The sequence below is a fragment of the Panthera onca genome, chromosome B2 (assembly GCF_046562875.1).
Source record: "Panthera onca isolate mPanOnc1 chromosome B2, mPanOnc1 haplotype 2, whole genome shotgun sequence".
NCBI classification, from domain to species: Eukaryota; Metazoa; Chordata; class Mammalia; order Carnivora; family Felidae; genus Panthera; species Panthera onca.
In genome coordinates, this window is record NC_138343.1 from 47,299,149 (window position 1) to 47,321,079 (window position 21,931).

The 21,931-nt window shown below is 35.1% G+C and overlaps 1 pseudogene; it reads left to right on the plus strand.

Annotated features, from left to right (window-relative positions):
- The first annotated feature begins 7,436 nt into the window (after positions 1–7,436).
- Positions 7,437–7,992, plus strand: LOC132666432 (tRNA-splicing ligase-activating factor archease pseudogene; annotated as a pseudogene).
- The last annotated feature ends 13,939 nt before the right edge of the window (positions 7,993–21,931 follow it).

A 21,931-nucleotide genomic window follows, 5' to 3' on the forward strand; every position in this document is an offset into this window, starting at 1 on the left:
TTAGCTGCATGATTCAGTGGAGCCACAATCAGATAACAAAGCCACAATCAGATACTTAAATGGAAAGAAGCCCCATGGCCCAGATAAGGGAAGAAATTTATCAGCTTTATTACATGCATACATGCAATCACTCAATAAATATTTTTTGAGGCATTACTAGGAATCATGTCCTCTTTTAGACACTGAGGATACATAGAATAACCAAACATAAACCGCACAATCTCATGAAGTCTGCAGTCTAGTCCCTGCAAATAGTATATTCAGTGCATTTATGGCAGCTACACTATAAATGCCTGGCACTTTGAGATTATGGGAATGAAAAGATAAATAGTCCGATTTCCTTAGGATCTTCTTGTCCAACAGGAAATCCACATGCAATATGGGAGCATTCTATTAGAAATTTGCCCCAGAAGTTACGTAGCAACAACTAACTGAAAAGTCTGGGTATACTAAATTTTATTATGCTATATACTAAATAGTAAAATATTAAGTACTCCAGATTTTATCTGAGCTAGATGATGATGAATAAATAGGACTTTAACAGCAAAGAAGGATGGCACAGACAGAAATAATCTTTGAGAGGAGAAAAACCACTATGAAACTAATGTAATCAGATGTTTTATTATTCTGAAAATGTGTTTTATTATTCTGAAAATTATTCTGAAATATTATTCTGAAAATTTATTATCTGAAAATTCTGAAAATATGAGTGTGTGGCCATTTATATTGAAATCTCTATCTACATCACATACTGGTATTGTTGCGGGATTTTTTTTTTTTTACCACAATACTTGGGATTCATTGTCTCGTGCTTTGAAGAATGGAGAAGTAGACACAAAATGAGCAGCTGGTAAAAGTTTATTAGAGTATAAGATCAGAAAAGAAGAATAGTATGAAAATTCTCTTTAGAAAGAGGGATATTTGAAAGTGAATGCCCAAGGACTATAGGCAAGTGTCTTTGTTTTATAAGGTTCTTGTCAGCTCCTCTTTCCCTTCCCCCTTGTTTATTCTCAGGTTCTACCCTTAATGGCTGGACAACTCTTGCTGGGTTGTCCATTCCTGATTGGCTCGTTTCCATTGTATGAGGGGTTGTCTATGGCCATGCCTTTCCTTGTGAGTCATAGATTTTATGGTCTACTTACTTTTAGTCAGGTCTTTTGTTAATTCCTGAGAGAAACCTGAGGGGGAGTAGGTGGTGTCTGTTACATTCTTAAGAGGGACCTTACGCCTTGGTTGGGGGAGGAGGATAGTTTGCTGTGGTCAGACATTCCCATAATTGTTTCAAAATATATCTTTTTCCTCCCAGGGACCTCAGGTCCTAACTTTCCCTCTCTGCCAATTTTATCCTATCTTTTCCTATTATAGGATCTTTTTCTTTTTTCTTCCCCCCACCGTGGATTTTGCTTTGTTCCCTGGAAGAAAGAAGACATTATTACTTAATAATAAAGTTTTCCTCAGATCTTTCCTGAGAAAGGTTTGTGGAATATTTCAGGGGACAAAGTAAGATAAAAAGTGTATAGTCATGAGTTATTTTGTATTATGTGCTGAGGCGAAGGAATATGAAATAAAAATAACAGAGACTGGAGGCTCTTTGAGACTGAATTTTCCAGTCTTGCCAAAGAGTTCATAATGAATCCCTGGGAAACAGTCTGTAGGGAAGGAGGACTAACCATTCAAAAATCGCTTACTGTAGCCATACAAATACTTTTGTTGTTGTCAATGGGAGATTGTATTAAGCTGGAAGCACACCAGAGCTCATCTATAAATCCTTTAATATTTTGCAGACAGAAAATTTTGGATGATTTCAGAAGTAAAACTCACAAATTACTGAGCCACTTTTTTTTCTCCCACATTGTAAAAAGAAAGCTGGAAAAGAATTCTGCTTCTTCATCAAACCAGCATGGTTTATATATTGGGAATGTATGATTTGTCATTTATGTCTTCCTACACTGTTATTTATAAAGAAGACTGTTGATTCAATCCAAGTCAAGTGTTTATGGAAACTTAATTGCTTTGGTTTTATCTGCTGGTCCTGTCAATTCCTGGCATTGCTCTACCCAACACAATGCTGTCCGTATTTATATCACTGATGTCTTCATATAGAGTTGCTATCCAGCTTCAAATATGGTTTTAAAGGAATTTGGGAAGTGTTGGAAAGCAAAGAATAACTTGATTTGCATGTGAGCCCCAAACATGGATGCCAGTTGGCTGCTTCTGCTCACATCTCTCCTATTTTCATACATTGTTCTTTTTCTGTTTAAGCTTCTCAGCATAGTAAGAAATGATCTGCAGTGACTTTTTTTCTAAAACAAAAAATCAAGACACATTGGTCTAACATATGATATAACAACATGATGGAATATTTTTAATTGGAACTATCCCAGAAAACCCTCAAGAGATAGATGAAGACTAATGTGTTTGTAAGCACATAATGTTGATTCAAATATATGCATTTAAAAAAAACTATAAAAAATCAATTATTTTCTTAAAAAACAACATATAACTGCAGAAAAGGAAGAAACAAGGATCTATGTGTTAAACATGACTTGAAGATGATGCTTGCACAAGAACAGATATACACATTATGGATGTAACACCTGAGGGCAAGAATCAACCTCATAATATCTTCCATGTATGCCTTTTTGACTGCACTACACACACACACACACACACACACACACACACACACACAATTCCAATTCAAAGACTTCATTCCCATTTTCTATTGGCCCCAGATCTCCTCTCTCTTCTCTTCCCCCATGGTTGAACTCTTACCTACTAAAGACCCATTTGAGGCAAATCACTTGTTCACATCACTCAGGAAAATTGTATTTATGCTTCAGTCTTTTATGTTGCAAGGACTCAATGACTCTAGACTTGCCTGGAAACGTGGGCCCACCCATTTAAAATTTTCTAGACACTGTGAAATCCAAATATTTGTCACACAGAATAAAGTCAAATTAATTTTTTGAATTTGATTCTAATAAATCTCCTGGATGTCACAGCCCTTTGAATTTTTCCCCCTCTTGTTCTATAATTTATAGCTCCTGTAGGGGTGGAAGACTTTTCCCTTTTTCCCTTCTAGAATCTTTGGCTGGTCTAATAATTACATTGATATAAAACATATTAACAAGAACAAAACAAATTTCATATGTACTGGAGCCCCATAAAAATATGAGACTCATAGGCAATTGAGGTTTTATATTCCTTCCTGAGCTCCTTGGACAAGGGAGTAGGAGTCTGGGGCTTCAAAAGGAAAGAAGACAATTCACAGGAAGATAACAAAAGCAAATGTTTGGTAAACAGATGTTTGCCCTGCCCATGCAAATAACTCTTTCTGATATAAAAATTTATCTAAGGTAATAGCTCTCTTCCTGCTATAGATCACCTATCTGAATTCTTTTAGGCAGTTAAGAGAGAGAAAAGGTTTTCCTGCGCCTAATGGGTCTTAATTGCCTTCAGTTCAAAACCACATGACAAAGTGGCACGTTTTGGGGTCACATATTCTGTCCTCCTGACTTCCATAATCTGGAATGAAAGTCAGTATACATTGTTCTATTCAGCTTTATTTTAGTTCTTTGCTTTTTGTGATGAATTATCCCAAAGGTAAGTGACTTAATACATACTACCTCTCACGATTTCTGGGAGTTAGGAATTTGGGAACAGATTAACTGAGCAGTTTTAGTTTAGAGTTCCTCATTAATTGTAGTCAGATGCAATTATCTGCAGGCTGCAGGCATTTATCTCTCTGATGACTTAACTGCTTCCAAGTTGACTCATTCATAGACTTACAAGTTTGTTTTGTTTGTTGGTGGGAACCTTTATTTGTTCTCCTGATTGGCCTCTCCACTGGGGATGCTTGAAAGTCCTTAAAATACTGCAGCTATTTACTTCTAACAAGGGATTCAGAATTATAGGGAAAGGCTGCAATAACTTGTGTGACATAGATTTGGAAGTCATACACTATAGTATTCTACTGGTCTCAGAAACTAGCCCTAATTCAGTTAAGGAGATCACACAAGAAGATAAATAACAGGAGGCAAGCGACTGGTGAGCTGGGACATGAGTCTTCTCCTGCCCTCGAACTGGGACTTTTATGACCAGGACTCCTGGTACTTAGGTCTATAGACTTAGACTGGAACTACACCACCAGCTTTCTCAAATTTCCGGCCTGCAGATGGCAGATTATGAGACTTCTCAGCCTCCATAATCATGTGTGAGTCAATTCTTCATAAATATATGTGTGTGTGTGTGTGTGTGTGTGTGTGTGTAAATATCTTTTATAAATCTCAAAACAAAACAAAACAGGAGGCAAGGATTGTTGGAGCCATCTTGGAAGTAACTGTTATAAACCCCTAATCCCATCCCCTTTTTAACTCTATATCCAGTTTTTCTATCTCCAGCTTAAAGGTTTGTAATTTCCCTCCAGTTTTCAGGAAGATATTAGGAGGAAGCTGGAGGTATAAAAGTCTGTCCCTTCTTTCTCAGAAATAAAAGTGTTTAAACATTTTGCCTAAAACATAAATGGCAGAGGAAGGACAGATAAAATGCACTCATAACCCCTTCCCAAAATTCCTAAGCAATGCAAAGTGCCAAAATCATCTGAATCGTTCTAAAAGATTACTATAGAGATTTAGATATCATTAATTTGTATCAGTCAGGGGACGAACAGGAAACAGAAGGCATTCTCAACTAGGGTAATTTGAAAAGAGTTTAATAAAGAGAATTTCTGGAGGTGGGGGGGTGGGTGGGGGAAGGGGGAAAGAGACCACTATGAACAATGCGATAACCAGTAATAGTAAGTAAATTTATCACATCTAGCCTGAATTCATGAGGGGAAAGTGGAGTTATAGGAAGCTGGAAAGTGAGAAAGAGAGCCATGGGGAAAGGGCTATCTTAATAGGAAGCTGTGGCCTTGGGTATAGGAACACAGACAACTCATGAAAACCTTTCTTAGTGGGAGATGAGGGAATAAACACCCCTGACCTTGGCCAACTCAACCTGAAATGAAGTTCTGGAAAGGTTCTTGATATATAGACAATTATACAAATATGTGTGTTTTAATTTCTCAACTTTAGTTCCTTGTGATACCCAGCCATATTTCCTGTCCTTGGGTTATAAGGAGAATTATTTTCTGCTTCAAATCAATTCCCAGTGTGCACTTAAGGTAGTTCGTGTAAACTTTAGTTTGGGTTCCCAACAACAAAATCATCTCTGCCTAAAACATACGCAACATCCATTCTTTTACTGTGCCTCAAACTGTATACCAAATGTATCTCTTGTTAACGTGGAATGGGAACTAAAATGGGACATGAAGCAAATATTTATCAGTTGAGTTGGTGAAGAATATTGCAAAGTTTACCAGGTGAGTGACAGAAATCAGTAAGGCTGTGTTAAGAACCAGGTGGAGAAGAGCCTAATTCTACCAAAAAACAAAAGTTTGGGAAGAAGAAGAGTTAAAGGCAATAGCTCAATCTGAAATTAAAGGGTTGTCTGAAGCAAATACAGGTGTGAAATCCTGTAGGATAGAATGGCTGAGAAGTAAACTGGAGTGAGGATGCCCGGGTTTGATTCCTGTGGCTGCTTCTCACTAGGATAATTGCCACTTAACTTCCCTTTGCTCTAATTTCCTCATTTCTATACACAGGTAATCATAATACCCACCTCTCAGGGTTTCTCTAGTGATTACATTATTCTAATGTGTCTGAAGCATCTTGATCAGTTTCAAACACCAAATACTAGTTATTTTTATCATCATCATTACTATAAATCTAGTATCCATCAGAGGTCATACAACCTGAAAGAAGAAAGGTATCAAGAAAAATACAGGAAAGTTTAGTTTGAAATGATGATTAAATACCATGAATAAGTAAACATGACACAGGTGTATTTATTACATAAACAGGATTTGGTGTCTTCCAACATGATGCACTCATTCATTTAATGGACATTGATTGAATGCTAATTCTGTGCCAGGTGTGAATGCCAATTCTGTAGAAAACGATGAAGACATAGTTATGAACAAAACAATTGCTCTCTGAGAATGGAGACTGCATTACAATGACTTCATGGCTTCGGGAATAGATACAGTAATGAGGACAAAAAGCAGAATGTGACACAAGAGGTCAATAAGACAGGGTGATAATCCATGTTGAGGTATATGAACTGGAAGTAGATTACCATGAAATTTTGAGAGCATCCTAAAGCAATGAACTTGAAACTTCTATGTACTCTAGCTAAGCTGTTTTCTCTATGCAGGTAATACACCACTTAAAATGATTCCTAAATGTGTGTGCTCGGACTTGTGATATTTCAGTGTGAAATTTACACTACTCAACAGCAAAATGAGAAACAAGTAAGGACAATGTATTGAGGCCTTCATAGAAATAAGTTATGTTAAATATAAAAAAGAGTGTTTTTTCTAACATGGCTGACATGTGCTGTTGGTGTTAACATTTTTATCTGTAATGAAATTATAGTAATAGTAGATGGAAGATTTAAAGTTGTTTTTAAAGCTTAGTAGACACAGTTGACAAAATGTAAATTTGGCAACTCACTTGATCTCCAGACTTCATTTCTCTAAATAGTTTCATTTCTGTGAACCAAACCATTCATGTGAGCCACTAGCATAAAGACTGTTAGATCAATAGCCAAAGCAGATACCTATTTATGACTTTTCTCTGAATTAGCCAAGATAGACTTTTGTTTTCTTATTTTTAAAATAAACAAGTTGGAATATATGCTCCACAAATTTTCTACTTGAACAATATGCCATGTTGAATTTTTAGCATTTCTCCACAGTCCCAAAGTTGTGTTGTCAGGAAAAAAAATAAGCGAATGAGGGGACAAACTTCTAGTCAATGATAGAGCTTTAGCAAACCAGAAACTAATGTACACATTTTACTACTAATCACAGATCATCTTATTATTTTTAGCAGTTATTGAAAAATAAACCTGGCAACTCCAAATAATATAAGAGCTAAAAAATTATATTGTTTCTTAAGGAAAATAGTACTGCTCAGTGCTATAAATTATTTTTTTAATAAACCCAATTCATTTCAGAAAATGGGAAACACTCAGAAGTATTGAATTTTTTCTTTGTGTTCTGCCAGAAAAATTCAAACAGTAAATGATAAACTTCAAAGACTAGTGAATTTTAATTTTTAATATAAATGTAAGAAAAACATTCTTCCAGTTTTTCTGCCCTTTCTAGTTCTGCCCTGATCTGAGTCCTTTCTAGTTCACTTCTTGCTGTTTGACCATTAGAGAATTATTTATTACTCCCTGTACTTCCCCAGATACCCCTCTTCCCTCAGCCTTCACCAAGCCTGACAAATGGACAGGCTATTCCCTATGGGTTACATAGCACAAGTATCAGTACTACCTAGATCTTCAAAATCCAGAATCTAGATGAAAATAGTGGGCTAAAGAGAGTGTACAATGCTGCAATTATGGTACAGGAAGAGGAAGATATTCGAGATTATAATTTGACGGAAGAATAGAAGGCAATCAAGGCCAAGTATCCTCCAGTCATTGGGAAGTACAAGTATATGGATCATACAGCAGATGTCCCATTACATGCATTTGGAGATACTCTGGAGGAAGCATTTGAGCAATGTGCAATGGCCATGTTTGGTTACACGACAGATACTGGGACTGTGGAGCCTGTCCAAACTCTAGAAAGAGAAAACCAAGGAGATGACTTACACTCTCTTCTGATTCACTTTTTGGATGAGTGGCTTTAGGTGCTGATGAATTCTTCTTACCCTGGGAAGTGAAGGCACTTCATACGATCAAAGAAATTTCAGATTACAGTCAATTGGGTGGGGAGAAGAATTTTCATTGTTCACGTAGCCTCAGGGAACTGAAATCAAAGCAATAACCTACTTGGCGATGCAAGTCTATAATGAAGAGAAGCCAGAAGTCTTTGTGATCATTGACATTTAAGATACCAAAAAGACAACAGCAAAACCCCCCTCCTATGAAGAACTGTTTTTTTTTTCCCCTCTTCTTTTTAAAAAAGATACCATAATACTATGATCTGTTGATATATGGAGATTTTCAGAACAGAACTTTTAACTTAAAGTGTGACTTTCAGAAATGGAACATTAAGGGGCAGCCTTGGTTCACGTTACCCAAATATTCCAACTTTAAGGAATTCTTCAGATGGCAAGTATGGCATCTCATCTCTTAGTTCCCTGCTAAAGAAGCAGGTGCCTCTACCTTTCCAATGGAACATAAGCCACCCTGACTGGTCCTCAAAGGGATCAATGATGTAAGCATCAGCCTGAGATACTCAACCTTGCATAATTGAATCCATTTTGAAAAAAAATAATAACAATTTGAGAAATCCTACCACCAGGACTTTGTTTTTTTTCCAAATTGGTTAGCACATATATTTTCTATATGTACATTAAGAGAGGTTGTGTTTTAGATTCCTGTTGGACAAAGCCATCCTGAATTCCGCCTGGATTTCTTAGAAGAAATAATTATAGTTGAACAGTTGGAAGACTTCTCTAGAAAGAGTCTTGAGTTTCTGTCTCTCTCTCAGGAGTTTTTAAAGCACTAGTATACAGACACTGTTCTATTTTCCCATGAGAAAAATTCAGTACCCTTACAAATGGGCCCTTCCTTCTAACATGTGATTTTATATTAAAGCCACTATATTTATATAGTTAGAAAAGAAAATAACTGTTTTACATTTCTTTGGTTTTTTTTTTAGTTACCTAATTTCTTCATCGCTGGAAAACCATGTTAAAAATGACTTGAGTGTTTTCAAAGTAAAAAAAACAAACAAACAAAAAATGATGGGCTCTAACTTTTACAAAAAATACTTACAGGCAGATTGTGACTTATTTTAAGCATTATTTAAAATAAGTGACTTATTTTAAGCTCAGGATAAGCATCAGAAAATCACAAAGCAAACATACAATGTGTTATGCTTCAATAATGTCAATACTTGTGAACCCGCTTTATGTGTTATCATATCCCATACAGGATCCCCCAGTGATTCTTCATAGCTTTTATGAAACATTTTATATTCTTAAAAAATCACTTCCCTCAAAATTTGGAACTGCCTACCTCTTTTTTGCATTTGCCTCTGTAACCTCGTAAACCTCATTTGGAAATCTCTGCCTTTGCGTTTGTTGAGTAAATCATTTCAAAGCTGCTTCTGGTAAGGGTGGATGAGATAACACAAGGAGCATGTTTACATAACATGTAGTCATTTTTCACCATTTTTTTTTTAAACTGTAAACTGAATTGGCTCTTTTTACTTTATAATTACTTTCCCTGTTTGTTGGTGTTGGTACCTTTTATTTTTATGCTCAAAATATTTGCTGATCTACGGCTGTCAGCTCATATTGGAGAATGAAGCCCTTCAGACGCTAACTGGAAGCCAGTATGCAAGGGCGGGGCTTAGCCACTGGTAAACTTGACCATAGAGTAATCACACATCAGAGTGGCTTATCTTTTAGATACCCAGGGGTTTACCTGTCAGGGTCAGGTAAACCGTGTTGATGGAGAAGGGTATCTCATGGGATGCTTAAGTCCAGGTATGGCTTCTCTTGTTTTCCAAAGTGAATTCCAAACTGCAAAGAAATTTTAATGCTTATGACTCTCTTTTTACTTTTGCTTTCTCCCTCCCCTCTTCTGATTTTTTTGTTTGTTTGTTTCTGATTCATGCACAACCAGTAAATTATTCCCCATTGGTGGGTGGTAACAATAATTGAAAATTCAGTTTTATTGTCTGATGTTCTTGGTTGATGGAGGATAGAAATCTGGTTTCCACTAGGTGGGACATGATGGAGACTCCAGTTTGTTAGTTATTTTCATTTATATGTCTATTTGCAAGCTCAGATAAATGAATAATTTCATGCCTTCTAGTGAAGGAATGTGAGAGTTTTTGTTTGTTTACTTGTGACCCGAGGCTGAAGTTACAGAATTGCAGCTGTAAACTCTATATGTGTATTTATACACTTGAGTCTGTGTGTCTATAATCAAGAAGAACATTGACTTTCGTTGTGTGAGTAGGAAATGTCTTCCTACCACCAAAATTCATGAACAAATTATTATAAAAGGGATGCACATGACTATGCAAAGTGTGCTATGTGACAGGCAAATGCACAGAGAAATTAAAGAGTTAATTTTATTCACTCTATTGCAATAGGGAGAGAAGGATGAGGAAAATCTCAAAAGGATGAGTCTGGGGTTTTACAGAGGCAAGCAAACAAAGGAGTCATAAATGTTATGAGAGTTGTGAGCAAGGGGGAAAAGTGTCTTATCTCTAAATATGTGAGAGCAGGATGGTCCTTTGTGATTAGCCTCCTCTCAGAACACACAGAGTGGGGAGGGGTGGTTCTTGTATTGCTGTATTCCAGGAAGATGGTGCTCAGATAAAATTCAACATTGACAGTTACATGTATTCAGTTAATCTCTTAACATGTTTTCATGTGACAATTCTCATTTACCTACCTTCCATGTTTTTCTCTGTACGGTAGAAGTTAGGATATTTTGATTAGAAGTTATAAATAGTATTGTTCATGAAGTTTATATGAGGAACAACACTGACATGTGTATACGTTCTTTTTTCAAGGAGAAATAGAATACTTTTACCTTAAAGCTTCAGTTTGTTCTAAAATATGAAAGCATATAGAGCAATTAACATACAAAGAAAGGTAAAACTATTCTATCACACCTGAATCTGAGTAGAAGCAATGATATAGATAAATGCTTTTACAAAGTTTGCTCAGTTCCAACGGGCTTCCTCTTTTGTTTTATTGGTTAATGCCTTCCTTTCCATTAGGAAAGATTATTCTTTACCTTCTATGTAATGTGCTTAGATAACAAAGATTCCTTTTCTTACCAGAATTATTTTTAATCATTTCAAAGAGATAACACCCCTGTCTCCCTATTTCTGTGAGAGGTAGGAGCTTAATTGTGGTGGGGTGCCTTGCTCCAAGTTATAAAACTACTTTCTGTCATAAAGATGTGAGAAGTTTATTTTTATTTTGAAAAAAAAAACTAATTAGCAAACAGAGATGGTTTATAACATCCCCCCAATCTTGTCCAGTACTTTTCTTCTAGCTCACCCCAGCCCTTAAAAATCCTACAGCCCTCTGCTTCAGTGTAATTGAATTGACTTAGTTCTGGTCTCTCCCCCTATTGCAAAAGTCTCATTTTCTCCCTTATAATAATCTTTTTGAATAAAAATCTGTCCTTACTAAGTCCAGATTGGTTTTTGATATGACATAATTACGTTTGTGTAAGAACAATGATTTTCTCTTTAAAAAATATTTAAACACCTTAAACATCACAATGTGGAGGCCCCCCACACACACACATACCCCAAGGGAAAAAATAATCTTTTAATTTAAAAAGTAAGGGACAGAATTGGCTGCTGGCATTCTAGGAGCAGGGAGGAAGATTAGAATTATAATTCTGATTTACTACATAGAGATTACCATGTAACATGCCTTCTTTTTATTTATTTTTTATAATTTATCCTTGCTCTGTGCTTCATTCTGCATCCGTAAATCCAAAGTTTTTTTTTGTTCAATTTCTCCATGTATAAAACTCCCATTTTGAGCAGGTGGGGATCATCTGCCTCTAGAGATAAAGAGGGGCACTGAAGAAGAGCCGGAGGGGGTTACCTCTTCTAAATAAAGATTTTAATCAATTATATTTCTTATATATCAGTGATTTACATAAATTTATGCTTTCCAGACTGGGTTATAAATTCATGTTCTAAAAATATCATATTTTCTACTGATAGGAGTAGTACAATATTTATAGGCATATTTGTTTGTTGAGCAAATATGTAATAAGCATACAGTCACCATATTTGTTTATAACTATAAATTGCAAATGTCTCTAAGAGTTTGGTCTCTTCTTTTATACACAGTAAAATATTTTGAGTTTTTAAAATTATTTTATATGATAATGATGATGATGATGATTTTAAGGACAGGCATCATCATTCAAGTATTGTTATAATTGCATTTGTGAAGCTCTGCATTTCTGCGGTGGCAAACCAGACTGAGTTCCCCCAAAATTCAAAAAAAAAAGTCATTACTAGTATGAAATTTTGAAGTGTGAGAAGAAAGGGATTTTTAATGTGAGCCCTCGACATGTTCCACAAAGGGCTTCCCTGAATCTAAAAGGAGAAATGACTCAGGAATCCCTCTATTTAGGAGTAGAGGGGAAATGTGTTGTAATTTTAGCAGTGCCAAGGAGTGGTACAGATGGGACGCCGAGATAGCCAGGCAGATGGTGCCAAAGCAAGAACGGCAGCTGCTGGTGCGTGAGAGCAGAGCAGATGGTGCAATGACACGGGCCACGGCAGCTATCAGCAGCGAGAAGTCCAAGTTCACATTCGAAGATTCTGCAACAGCTGTCCTGCACCTAGCACAATATGAAGTCATTCATTTCAATGATCATTTGTTAGTGTGCATTGGTATAGAGTGTTAGGTAAAGACCACTAATGATCATCGATCAGAGGAGATACCTCTATAAGAATAGTCATTGATTTCATATTTTCAGTAAGCTGAGTGAGTAAAGCAACATTTATTCATTGCATGTCTCCTTGCAGGGATGAGAAGACCTAATATCTGCATGCACTAGGCATCACTGTTGATGTTTTTCAAGCACTACCAAGACATATAATTTCTTAATCCTTAAAGCTAGTTTTCCTTGAGGTATGAAAACACTCAGATGTATAAGAGACACACAGGATATTGGCTTAACAATGCAAATTCCTGTGTTCTTTCCTGAAGCATTTACATTAGAAATTCTAGGAGTGAAGGTATAAATCGGTCAATAGCAAGCTTCTCCAGGGATTTTTCTTCCTACCAAGTTTAGGGTCCCAATTTTAAGGATATTTGAGGGAAAATTAAAAACAAACAAAAATCTGTGTGAAACATAGTATAGCTGCAAATTCAAGAAATATATTTGTCATCTGCATATTGGAAGAAGATAGGATCGTTTTGACACAGTGTATGGCTAGATCCAGGAACTCCGATGCCTTTTCTCCTTCCCTTTCTCCATTTCTCAGGTCAGCTTGTCTCCTTTGGGCCTCTCTTTCTGGAAAATCAGAAAGTTTACCTTCCAAACAACTTCTTTGCTTATGACTGAAAATGACTGTGTTCTTAATGGGGTCATATTTTCATTCTGGAAAAGAATCATCCCCAGCTCTGCAGTAGGGATGTTTTCATCAGCTCCCCAAGTGTAAGGACTGGGGAGATAAGTGCTTTTGGTCATTTGAGAAACTGAATATAGTTTAGTTAAACTCTCACTATACACAAGATGGGGATGGGCCTGAAAAATCAACAGAGGGCAGATCAAAATAATCATATACTAAAAAGTTTGAATCTTATTATTGAGTAAATGAAAAACATTGAAAGACTTAGTCAATTTGGCAGCTATAGATAATCATTTTAGAAAGATCACCTTTATCATTCATTCCCTGTATTCTTAGGTATAAATATTGTTCAAAGACTCCCTGAAATACTAACAGAGGGATCTTGACAATGGATCTCCTCTCACGTGTCCATCTTCCTACCTCAAAATGTACTTCTTTTAAAATTGACAAAAGGATAAAAACCAAATATTTTTAAAAGAATTTACTGAGAGACCCAGAACTTATAATTCTGCAATGTTTTATTCCTAGGACAAGAGTAGTAAAGTGTATTGTCCACATTAAAAAGAAATGAAAGAAAGAAAGAAAGAAAGAAAGAAAGAAAGAAAGAAAGAAAGAAAGAAAAGAAAAGAAAAGAAAAGAAAAGAAAAGAAAAAGAACCAAAGAAAGAATGCTATTCATGTAAGGAATTGATATCTTTGTGCCATGCTTGCAAACTTGATTGTATCTGATTCTCTGTGATATGAAAATGCCCCATCTAAAAATTGATTTTGTCTATGTCCTGACCTAAGCATTAAAAAAAGTTAAATATTAAAAGTTGTCAAACAGCTTGTGGATTTGTGACTATATAAGAAAAACACTTCTCCATTATTAGGTGCTTACAACATGTTAAGAATTTAACATATAATGTCACTGGATTCTCCTTGTAATTCTACAAGGAGATACTATAATTATTTCCATTTTTCAGATGAAGGAATTGAGAATCTAAGATATTAAATAGCCTAGCCAAGATCATGTAAGAAGTAAGTGGCTAAGAAAAGACTTGAACATTTCTCTGTCAAGAGATGATATTCTTAATCAGTATGCCCATCATGGCAGTGGCAACAGATTTTATCCTCAATTTTCTAATTTATGAAATGGATATAACACTACCCATTGTGTTATACCTGAGAGTATTAAATGAAACACACATGCACATAAATGACTAAGGCAATAATTTAGGCTTATCATCTGCAACGTGTTAACTCTTGAATCACTGTGGCTTTGGAAGAAATAGTTGGAGCACTGTTTACCAGTATGTTTATATTCTTAGGGTAGGAAGTAACTCAGGGGCACCTGGGTGGCTTTCTGCTTAGTATATGATCTCACAGTTGGAGAGTTTGACCCCCAGGGATAGCTGTCAGCACAGAGCCTGTGTGGAATTCTCTCTCTCCCTCTCTCTCTGCACACCCCCCCCCCCCACTCATACTCTCTCACTCTCTCTCAAAATAAATAAATAAACTTAAGAAAAAAAGAAGTAACTCATTTCACCTTTGCTCACAGTTTAATGGCTGGAGAGGTACAAAGGCTGAGAAGTATGAGAAGTAGATGGACCATTTGGTGAGCACCACTGTCAATGAAATGCAGCCAAAAGAATCATGTTTTGATTTCAAGAAAGGATTGTCATGATACACATCTTAATTCTGCCTCAACAGTCATACAATTGCAGGGAGTATTTAAATGGAAGTGAAAATTTTGACCTAATCTTCTGACACTTTAAACTGTATAATTCCATCGTTTATAATGTATTTCAGTTTTTTTAGGTATTCTCACTTTCTAAATGGTCTTCCAATCACAGATGTTTTAAAGAATTTATATATCTTTATTTTTATAGATAATTTTAAATTACTCTGTTTTTCACATAACATAGTGAGATTTTATATTCCTGGTTTTAAAACATGAGCTATTGAACCAGTCAAGTTAGATGGGGGATATGTCTGCCTCCTTAATCTCCAAGAACCAGGTTTTAGTCATATCATGACTCATAATTAGCAAAATGCCAGCAGACCTTCCCCACCTTGTCTCATGCAGGGTCTAAATGAAGAATATCAAAGAGTCACTTTTTATTTATAACATCAATTATAAATACTCTACATAACACATAATTATTCATGAGAATGTTTTCCTTGCCTCTTGCTTATAATTCTGAGCTATTATGATTGCAAGAGCACGTTATAAAACTATGGTTAACATTTTACAAACATATAATGAATTTCACTAAGAGCTTATTTTGCCCACAAATTTTCTTGCTTCATAAGTGTCTATCAGTACATGATAACCATAACTAAGGAAATAATTAATTTTCATTCTAGGAATTCCTATAGGAATAACTTATTTTTCTGGCAATGTTCATGAATACTTGCAGATATGCCAAAAATAAATCATGAGAGAGTGCTGTTTGTCAGGATATTAGCCCCAGAATGGGTTATTGTCAGCATCTAGCAGATGTGAGGTGATGATGACACAGTGGCAGGTCATGTTCCCAACTAGACTTGCCAGTTCTTTGAGTAATAGAAGCCAAGGCATGTTAACCTTGACTTAGGCTAAAATATTCCCCTAAAATTTCTTTTCCTCACTAACCCATAAGGAATCAAGGCTTCTTAGGCCAATGAATATATCTAATCCTAAAGATAAATAACCAAAGGAATAAATACAGAGGATGTATAGACAAAGAGAAACCATCTGACTTGATGAAGGTGAAGTTTATTCTAAACAGAAGAATCTTAAACTTTTAATTGTATGTGGTCCCTTTACATCTAGTGGATCTGTGCCATTATCATAATGAGTTAACTTAGAACTTGTTTCTACTTATTTTCCACTTACAGACATATAGGCATGGTTATAAGAAGCTCAATTATTTTAGGGGAACTCATTCTAAAATTATTTTCCTAAAATATGAGATTTTTCTACCTTAGCAAAATGGATTCAATTCACCATGTAAAAACATCCATTAATTTGCTATAGATACTTGCTTTTTAATAAAGTAAAAGAATTGAAACTAATCTACTCATATTTAATGAGTAGACAGTCCAAAAATGACATTGCAGATTTATTTTCAGGAAAGCCCTAAGAAAAAATTATGTGACATCTGTTCTTGTTGTAATCAAATAAACTTTCCGTATCTATTCAGAAGGATTTCCTTAGTTACCAACTTTCTAATGTGTTTTTTATTCTTCATTATAGGTAACTCAAAAAGTATGTTTACCATGTCTGAACTTAGGTGGTAAGATGAAGACCCACTATTTTATATTTTTATATATTTATATTTTTTATATTTATATTTTATATTATATATATATATATTATATTTAAGACCCTACAATGTAAAGGGTTTACTCTTTAGTCTTGGACATGTAAGAGCTTTGCAAAATATTTTGTGAGCAAAATATATATTCAAAGTATCTCAGTGTCTGAACTTTGAATGAAGGGATAACGAAATAGCATATACTGTTAGAGTAATTTTTCAGATAATGATAATGAATTTGATATAGTCTATCATTTTGTATCTTTACTGCCAAATGCTCAGCTAGTCTCTTTGTCTCTAACTCTAACAACACCCCTATATGTACTTACCCAAAGACATATAGCTAAAGATTCTTGAGGTAGGATGCTAATCCAGCATCTTTCTGGGGCATGACATTGGTCTTATCTTATGGACATTTTTCTCAATATTAGGTTTTTTAGTCTAGATACCACTATTTTGATTAAAGTCAAAGAGCTATATTTTCAGTTAATAAAATAAGGATTGACACAGAAATCAAAACATGTAATATTGGAAATGCATGATTAATTTCATTCATTGGAAAATGTTGAATTTCTTTCACCTAATGAGATTTATTCTCTAATTTTAAAGAAAGTTTATTAAGCACCTTAATACTTAAAATATTTAATCTCTAAGTAGTGACATTGGTTATTCACAGTGCCCAAATTGACTATGGGAGCATCAACTTTGCACATCATTTTGTGCATCAAATTTCACATAACGCCTCCATTATTTTTTATTTGGGTTTTACTATTAGTGTGTTCATCAGATCACATTATTTCCCAAAACACTTATTGAAATTTGGTTACCCCAGTGACACATTTGAATGTGATTTTAACTCTTCCTTCAGCATAGGAACTAAAAGGGAAAGAAATGGCAGGATAATGAATTAACAGCAGTTTGGAGATACAAAGTATTTAGGAGTGCTTCTTGAGAAAGATGAATGTTTATAAAAAGATATATGCTTGCAATTCATTGGGAATGAATTCAGTCTCAGTCCTCCCCACTCCCTTAAAACATCTCCGCAAAGTAGTATAGCCTTCAGTAGCCAATAAAATGCTTTGAGCAACTCAATGGTCTCTTTTATTTCTAACCATCCACCTTTACCTTTCAGCTTAGGGTGGAAACCAGCCTTACTGATATGTAAAGTTTGGGATAATGAAAGCAAGGAGGTTAAACTAAATGTAGATGTGTAAACCTTGGTATTTTAAAGAAAAGAACAAACCTCTAAGAAAGACATGGCTAGAAGTCTCAACCAACCCCGTTTACAAAAATGTGTTTCATTTTCAAATAAACTTATAATGAAAAAGATACAATTTGGAGCAACTAGGAGAAATATTGACAAAAAAAATCCCTGTCAGGGGGAGCCTGGCTGGCTCAGTTGGTATAGTAAGCTACTCTTGATCTCAGATTTGTGAGTTCAAGCCCCACATTGAGCTTAGAGCTTACTTGGGAAAAAAAATCGTTATCAGTGTCAATCTTGGGAGGACACTGCCTTACACAAATGTGGAGTGATGCAGGATATTATGTGATCAAATTTTTTTTTTAAAAAGTGTATATCTTTAAGTTGTATACCTATTTCAAAGATGTTATTAAGGATAGAGCACAGAAATTTAAAGAGAGAGAAAACAGGGGAGAAGTGAGGACCCGGTGGTTGATTGTACTAAAATAAAATGCTGAGAGTCCCAAAAATGGAATATTGCAGAATCGTAGTCAGTTAAATTCCACAAGAATTTACCGAATGTTAGACAATGTCTTATCACTATGTATATATATGTGCATGTGTGTATATATATATATATATATATATGCACACACACATATACATAAACAACCTGTTTCTTATGTTCACTATGAGTAAGAAAATTGTTATTGTTATTTTTAATTTTTTTTTAATTTTATTTTAGAGGGAGAGAGAGAGAGCATGAGTAGAGGAGAGAGACAGAAGGAGAGACAGAGAGAGAGAGAGAGAGAGAGTCTCAAGCAGGCTCTACACTCAGCACTGAGCACAATGTGGGGAATCATGACCTGAGCCGAAATCAAGAGTTGGATGCTCAGCCGACTGAGCCACTTAGACACCTCAGAAAATTATTTTTTAAATATCAGATATAATGTAATTATTTTCATGGCTTTCTTGTTTACTAAAGCTATATATTTTTTCCTTACATTTTTAAATTCTTTGTTCTTTACATTTGTCATCCCATTTAGATCATACTATAAGAATTAATCTTCATTATTTAATTTAATAAATCTTGATAGAGTGCTACTCATTGAAAGTTGATATACCAGGTTCAGGTTATCTAGGGATAGAGTATCCCTCAAAGAAGAAGATTCTGTGTAAATAAAAATAACAGGTGATTACTATCATAAAAAGTGTGACTTATTTTGTGTTCCACATAGAACTTAGCTATGTGCTTTATAGGGTAGATGCCCCCAAATATATTGGCTGAGTAAATGGATGGCTCAAATTTATTACTTTAACATATTGCCATATTTTCATTGGAAAACTAGCATAAAAAATTTTAAGTATGGGCACAATGAAAATTGACTTGAGTTAGTATTGCCAACATTGATTGATAAGATTAGTATGTAAATTCTTATAAGAAATCAATTCTTTCCAATGGAAGAAAACTTCATTCTATCTGTTTTTGTTTTAAGTTTATTTATTTATTTTGAGAGAGACAGAGATAACATGAGCAGGGGAGGGGCAGAGAGAGAGAGGGAGAGAGAGAGAATCCCAAGCAGACTCAATGCTGTCACTACAGAGCCCCACACAGGACTTGAACCCACAAAACTGTGAGACCATGATCTGAGCCTAAATCAAAAGTTGGATGCTCAACCGACTGAGCCATACAGATGCCCCTTATCCTACCTATTTCTGAAGAGCATATGTATTTCCTCATTTGACTTCTGCAATTAAAATTTTTTTAAATGTTTATTTGTTTTTGAGAGAGAGAGAGAGCAAGGGAGGGGCAAAGAGAGAGGGAGACACAGAATCTGAAGCAGGCTCCAGGCTCTGAGCTGTCAGCATAGGGCCCAACGCATGGACCAAGAGATCATAACCTGAGGCAAAGTCAGATGCTTAACTGACTGAGCCACACAAGCTCCCCTGACTTCTGGAATTTTAAATTGATTAAATCAGTAAGAAATTTGATTTATGTTATGCTTATTCTGAATATTCATATTACCAGTTTAAGCTTTTTTTTACTGAAGCAATAAAGTGATTTAATGTGATATTAGATTTTTAAAACAACCTTTTGTGTCAAATACTAATACTAATACTAATTGATGATACTTAAAGATATTTAAGGGAGTAAGATATTTTATAGAGTAAGATATTTTACAAGATAAAGTCAATTGTACTTTATTGACAGCATCTGAGCATGCCTTTTGTTGAAGACTTATACATGCCAGGATTACATACTCAAGTCTCAGAATCTCTTAAATCATCTATTGATTTATCAGTCGATAGATTGATAGATCCCAATAGGTATGTTTTGACATTTTAAATTTTGTATCCATGGGCTAAATATATTAAAACTGTAAAATATTGTATATATCAATCTTAAAAATGATCTCCTAGGTCTCTCCACACTTGGATCTAGAACCTCATGCTCAAATAAGTATCCTGCTTTTATTTGAGACTTAATATATTTTGTATTTCTTCTGATATTTGGATTTTGTTGCAGACTTAATTTATTTTAAAAGTGTCTAATGTTATATATATATATATATATATATATATATATATATATAACTTATATATATATAACTTGTATATATATAACTTATATATATATATCATATATATATATAACTTATATATATATAAGATATATATATATATGATATATATATATCATATATATATATATATGAGAGAGAGAGAGAGTTTATTGATTTTGAGAGAGTAAGAGAGTGAGAGTTTGGGAGAGACAGAGAGAGAGGCAGAGAGAGAATCCCAAGCAGCCTTGATTTGTGGGGCTTGAATCCATGAACCACAAGCTCAGGACCTGAGCTGAAATCAAGAGTAGGACGCTTACCCAACTGAGCCACCCAGGCACCTCAAAAATATATTTTAAAAAATGCCTTTGGGAGGTCTTCTGATAAACATGTTAGAGATAGTATGCACTGAATCCCCATACTAAAAACACACATAAAGGTGAAATATTTTAAAACACCTACTTGTGCACAAAAGCAGATTAACTTTATTTGAGCGGCAGAAATGGAATGAAAAAAATAGCAACTCAAAGAGGCAGGCTTACAGGACATCATAAATAATTTGCAGCATCTTTCTGTTCAACTCCCACAAGAAGCAACTCGAACAATCTTCCACCCACTGTGAAGGAACAGAGCAGGAGTTTGCAAATGGAGGCTGGAAATAGCTTTGACTCTGGTTAGGATGGGTAGCCTATGACAAGCAATATTTCTGGAGTGTCAAGGAAGGGCAGTTACGATCCCTCAATCAAAAAGTGGGCCAAATGACATACTAACACTGGAAATGGATTGGTTGTATTTCCAGAAGACAACAACACACAATCAGAAATATAAAAGCTGGTTTTCATATGAGAACTCTGGGGTCCTGGGAAAACAAGTGCAGAGCAAACAAGCATGGAGGAGTAAGTGTGGAGAGAAAACAACCAGCCAGCCAAGAAATTTCTTCCCAAAATACGGTTGTCATAAGAAAAATTAATTTAATGGAAAAGATCCCAATGAGAGATTACTCCTGAGGTAACATAAATAAAAGAGTAATCTAAAAAAGAATTAAAATAAAACTAAATAAGCTTCTCAAAAAATATGACTAACATTCTAAAAATAAACAGAAGGCTATGAAACAAAAACAGTTGGATATGTATCAAGAACTGTTGGGAATTTGAAAAAGAACACATTAGTAATCTCAAAAACAAGAAAAATATAGTCACTCAAATGCATTATCCCTTACTTGTATAAGGAATCTTCAGCTCATTCAAAATTTAATGGCTGGAATTGATCTTGTTATGAAAGACCCTGGGACTTCACAGTATTATTATGCACTAAACAACCCTTGTTTCGAATCACACCCAGTAAAGACTTGGATTTGCAAGTCTGCAAGAATCTGCAAGTCTATATTATTATAAAGCAATAATATTAGATGTCAAGATTTCCTGAGTCTGTGAAGCAACTCCCTCCAATCCAGACTAACAGCTCTTAAATGTATCAGTGCTTTGAAAGCCTGCATTGGTATGAGCTGCTTTGTGAAGACCAGAGCTAGGAGGAGAAAAGAGCAGCATATATCTCAGGCATTTATTTCAAAGTCAAGTAAAGTGGCCATGTATTTGGTTTTTCTAATACCTAAGATCCCAACAGTTATCTACTTGAAATAGCCATTATTCTTAACCTTCTGCCTGACTCTGTCCAATATTACCTGCAGGGTCCTCCATGCTAACTGGGCCACTACTATTCCATCTAGAAAATATTTCTAGGAAAAAAAAGTCAGTTGAAAAAGAACCATTGGA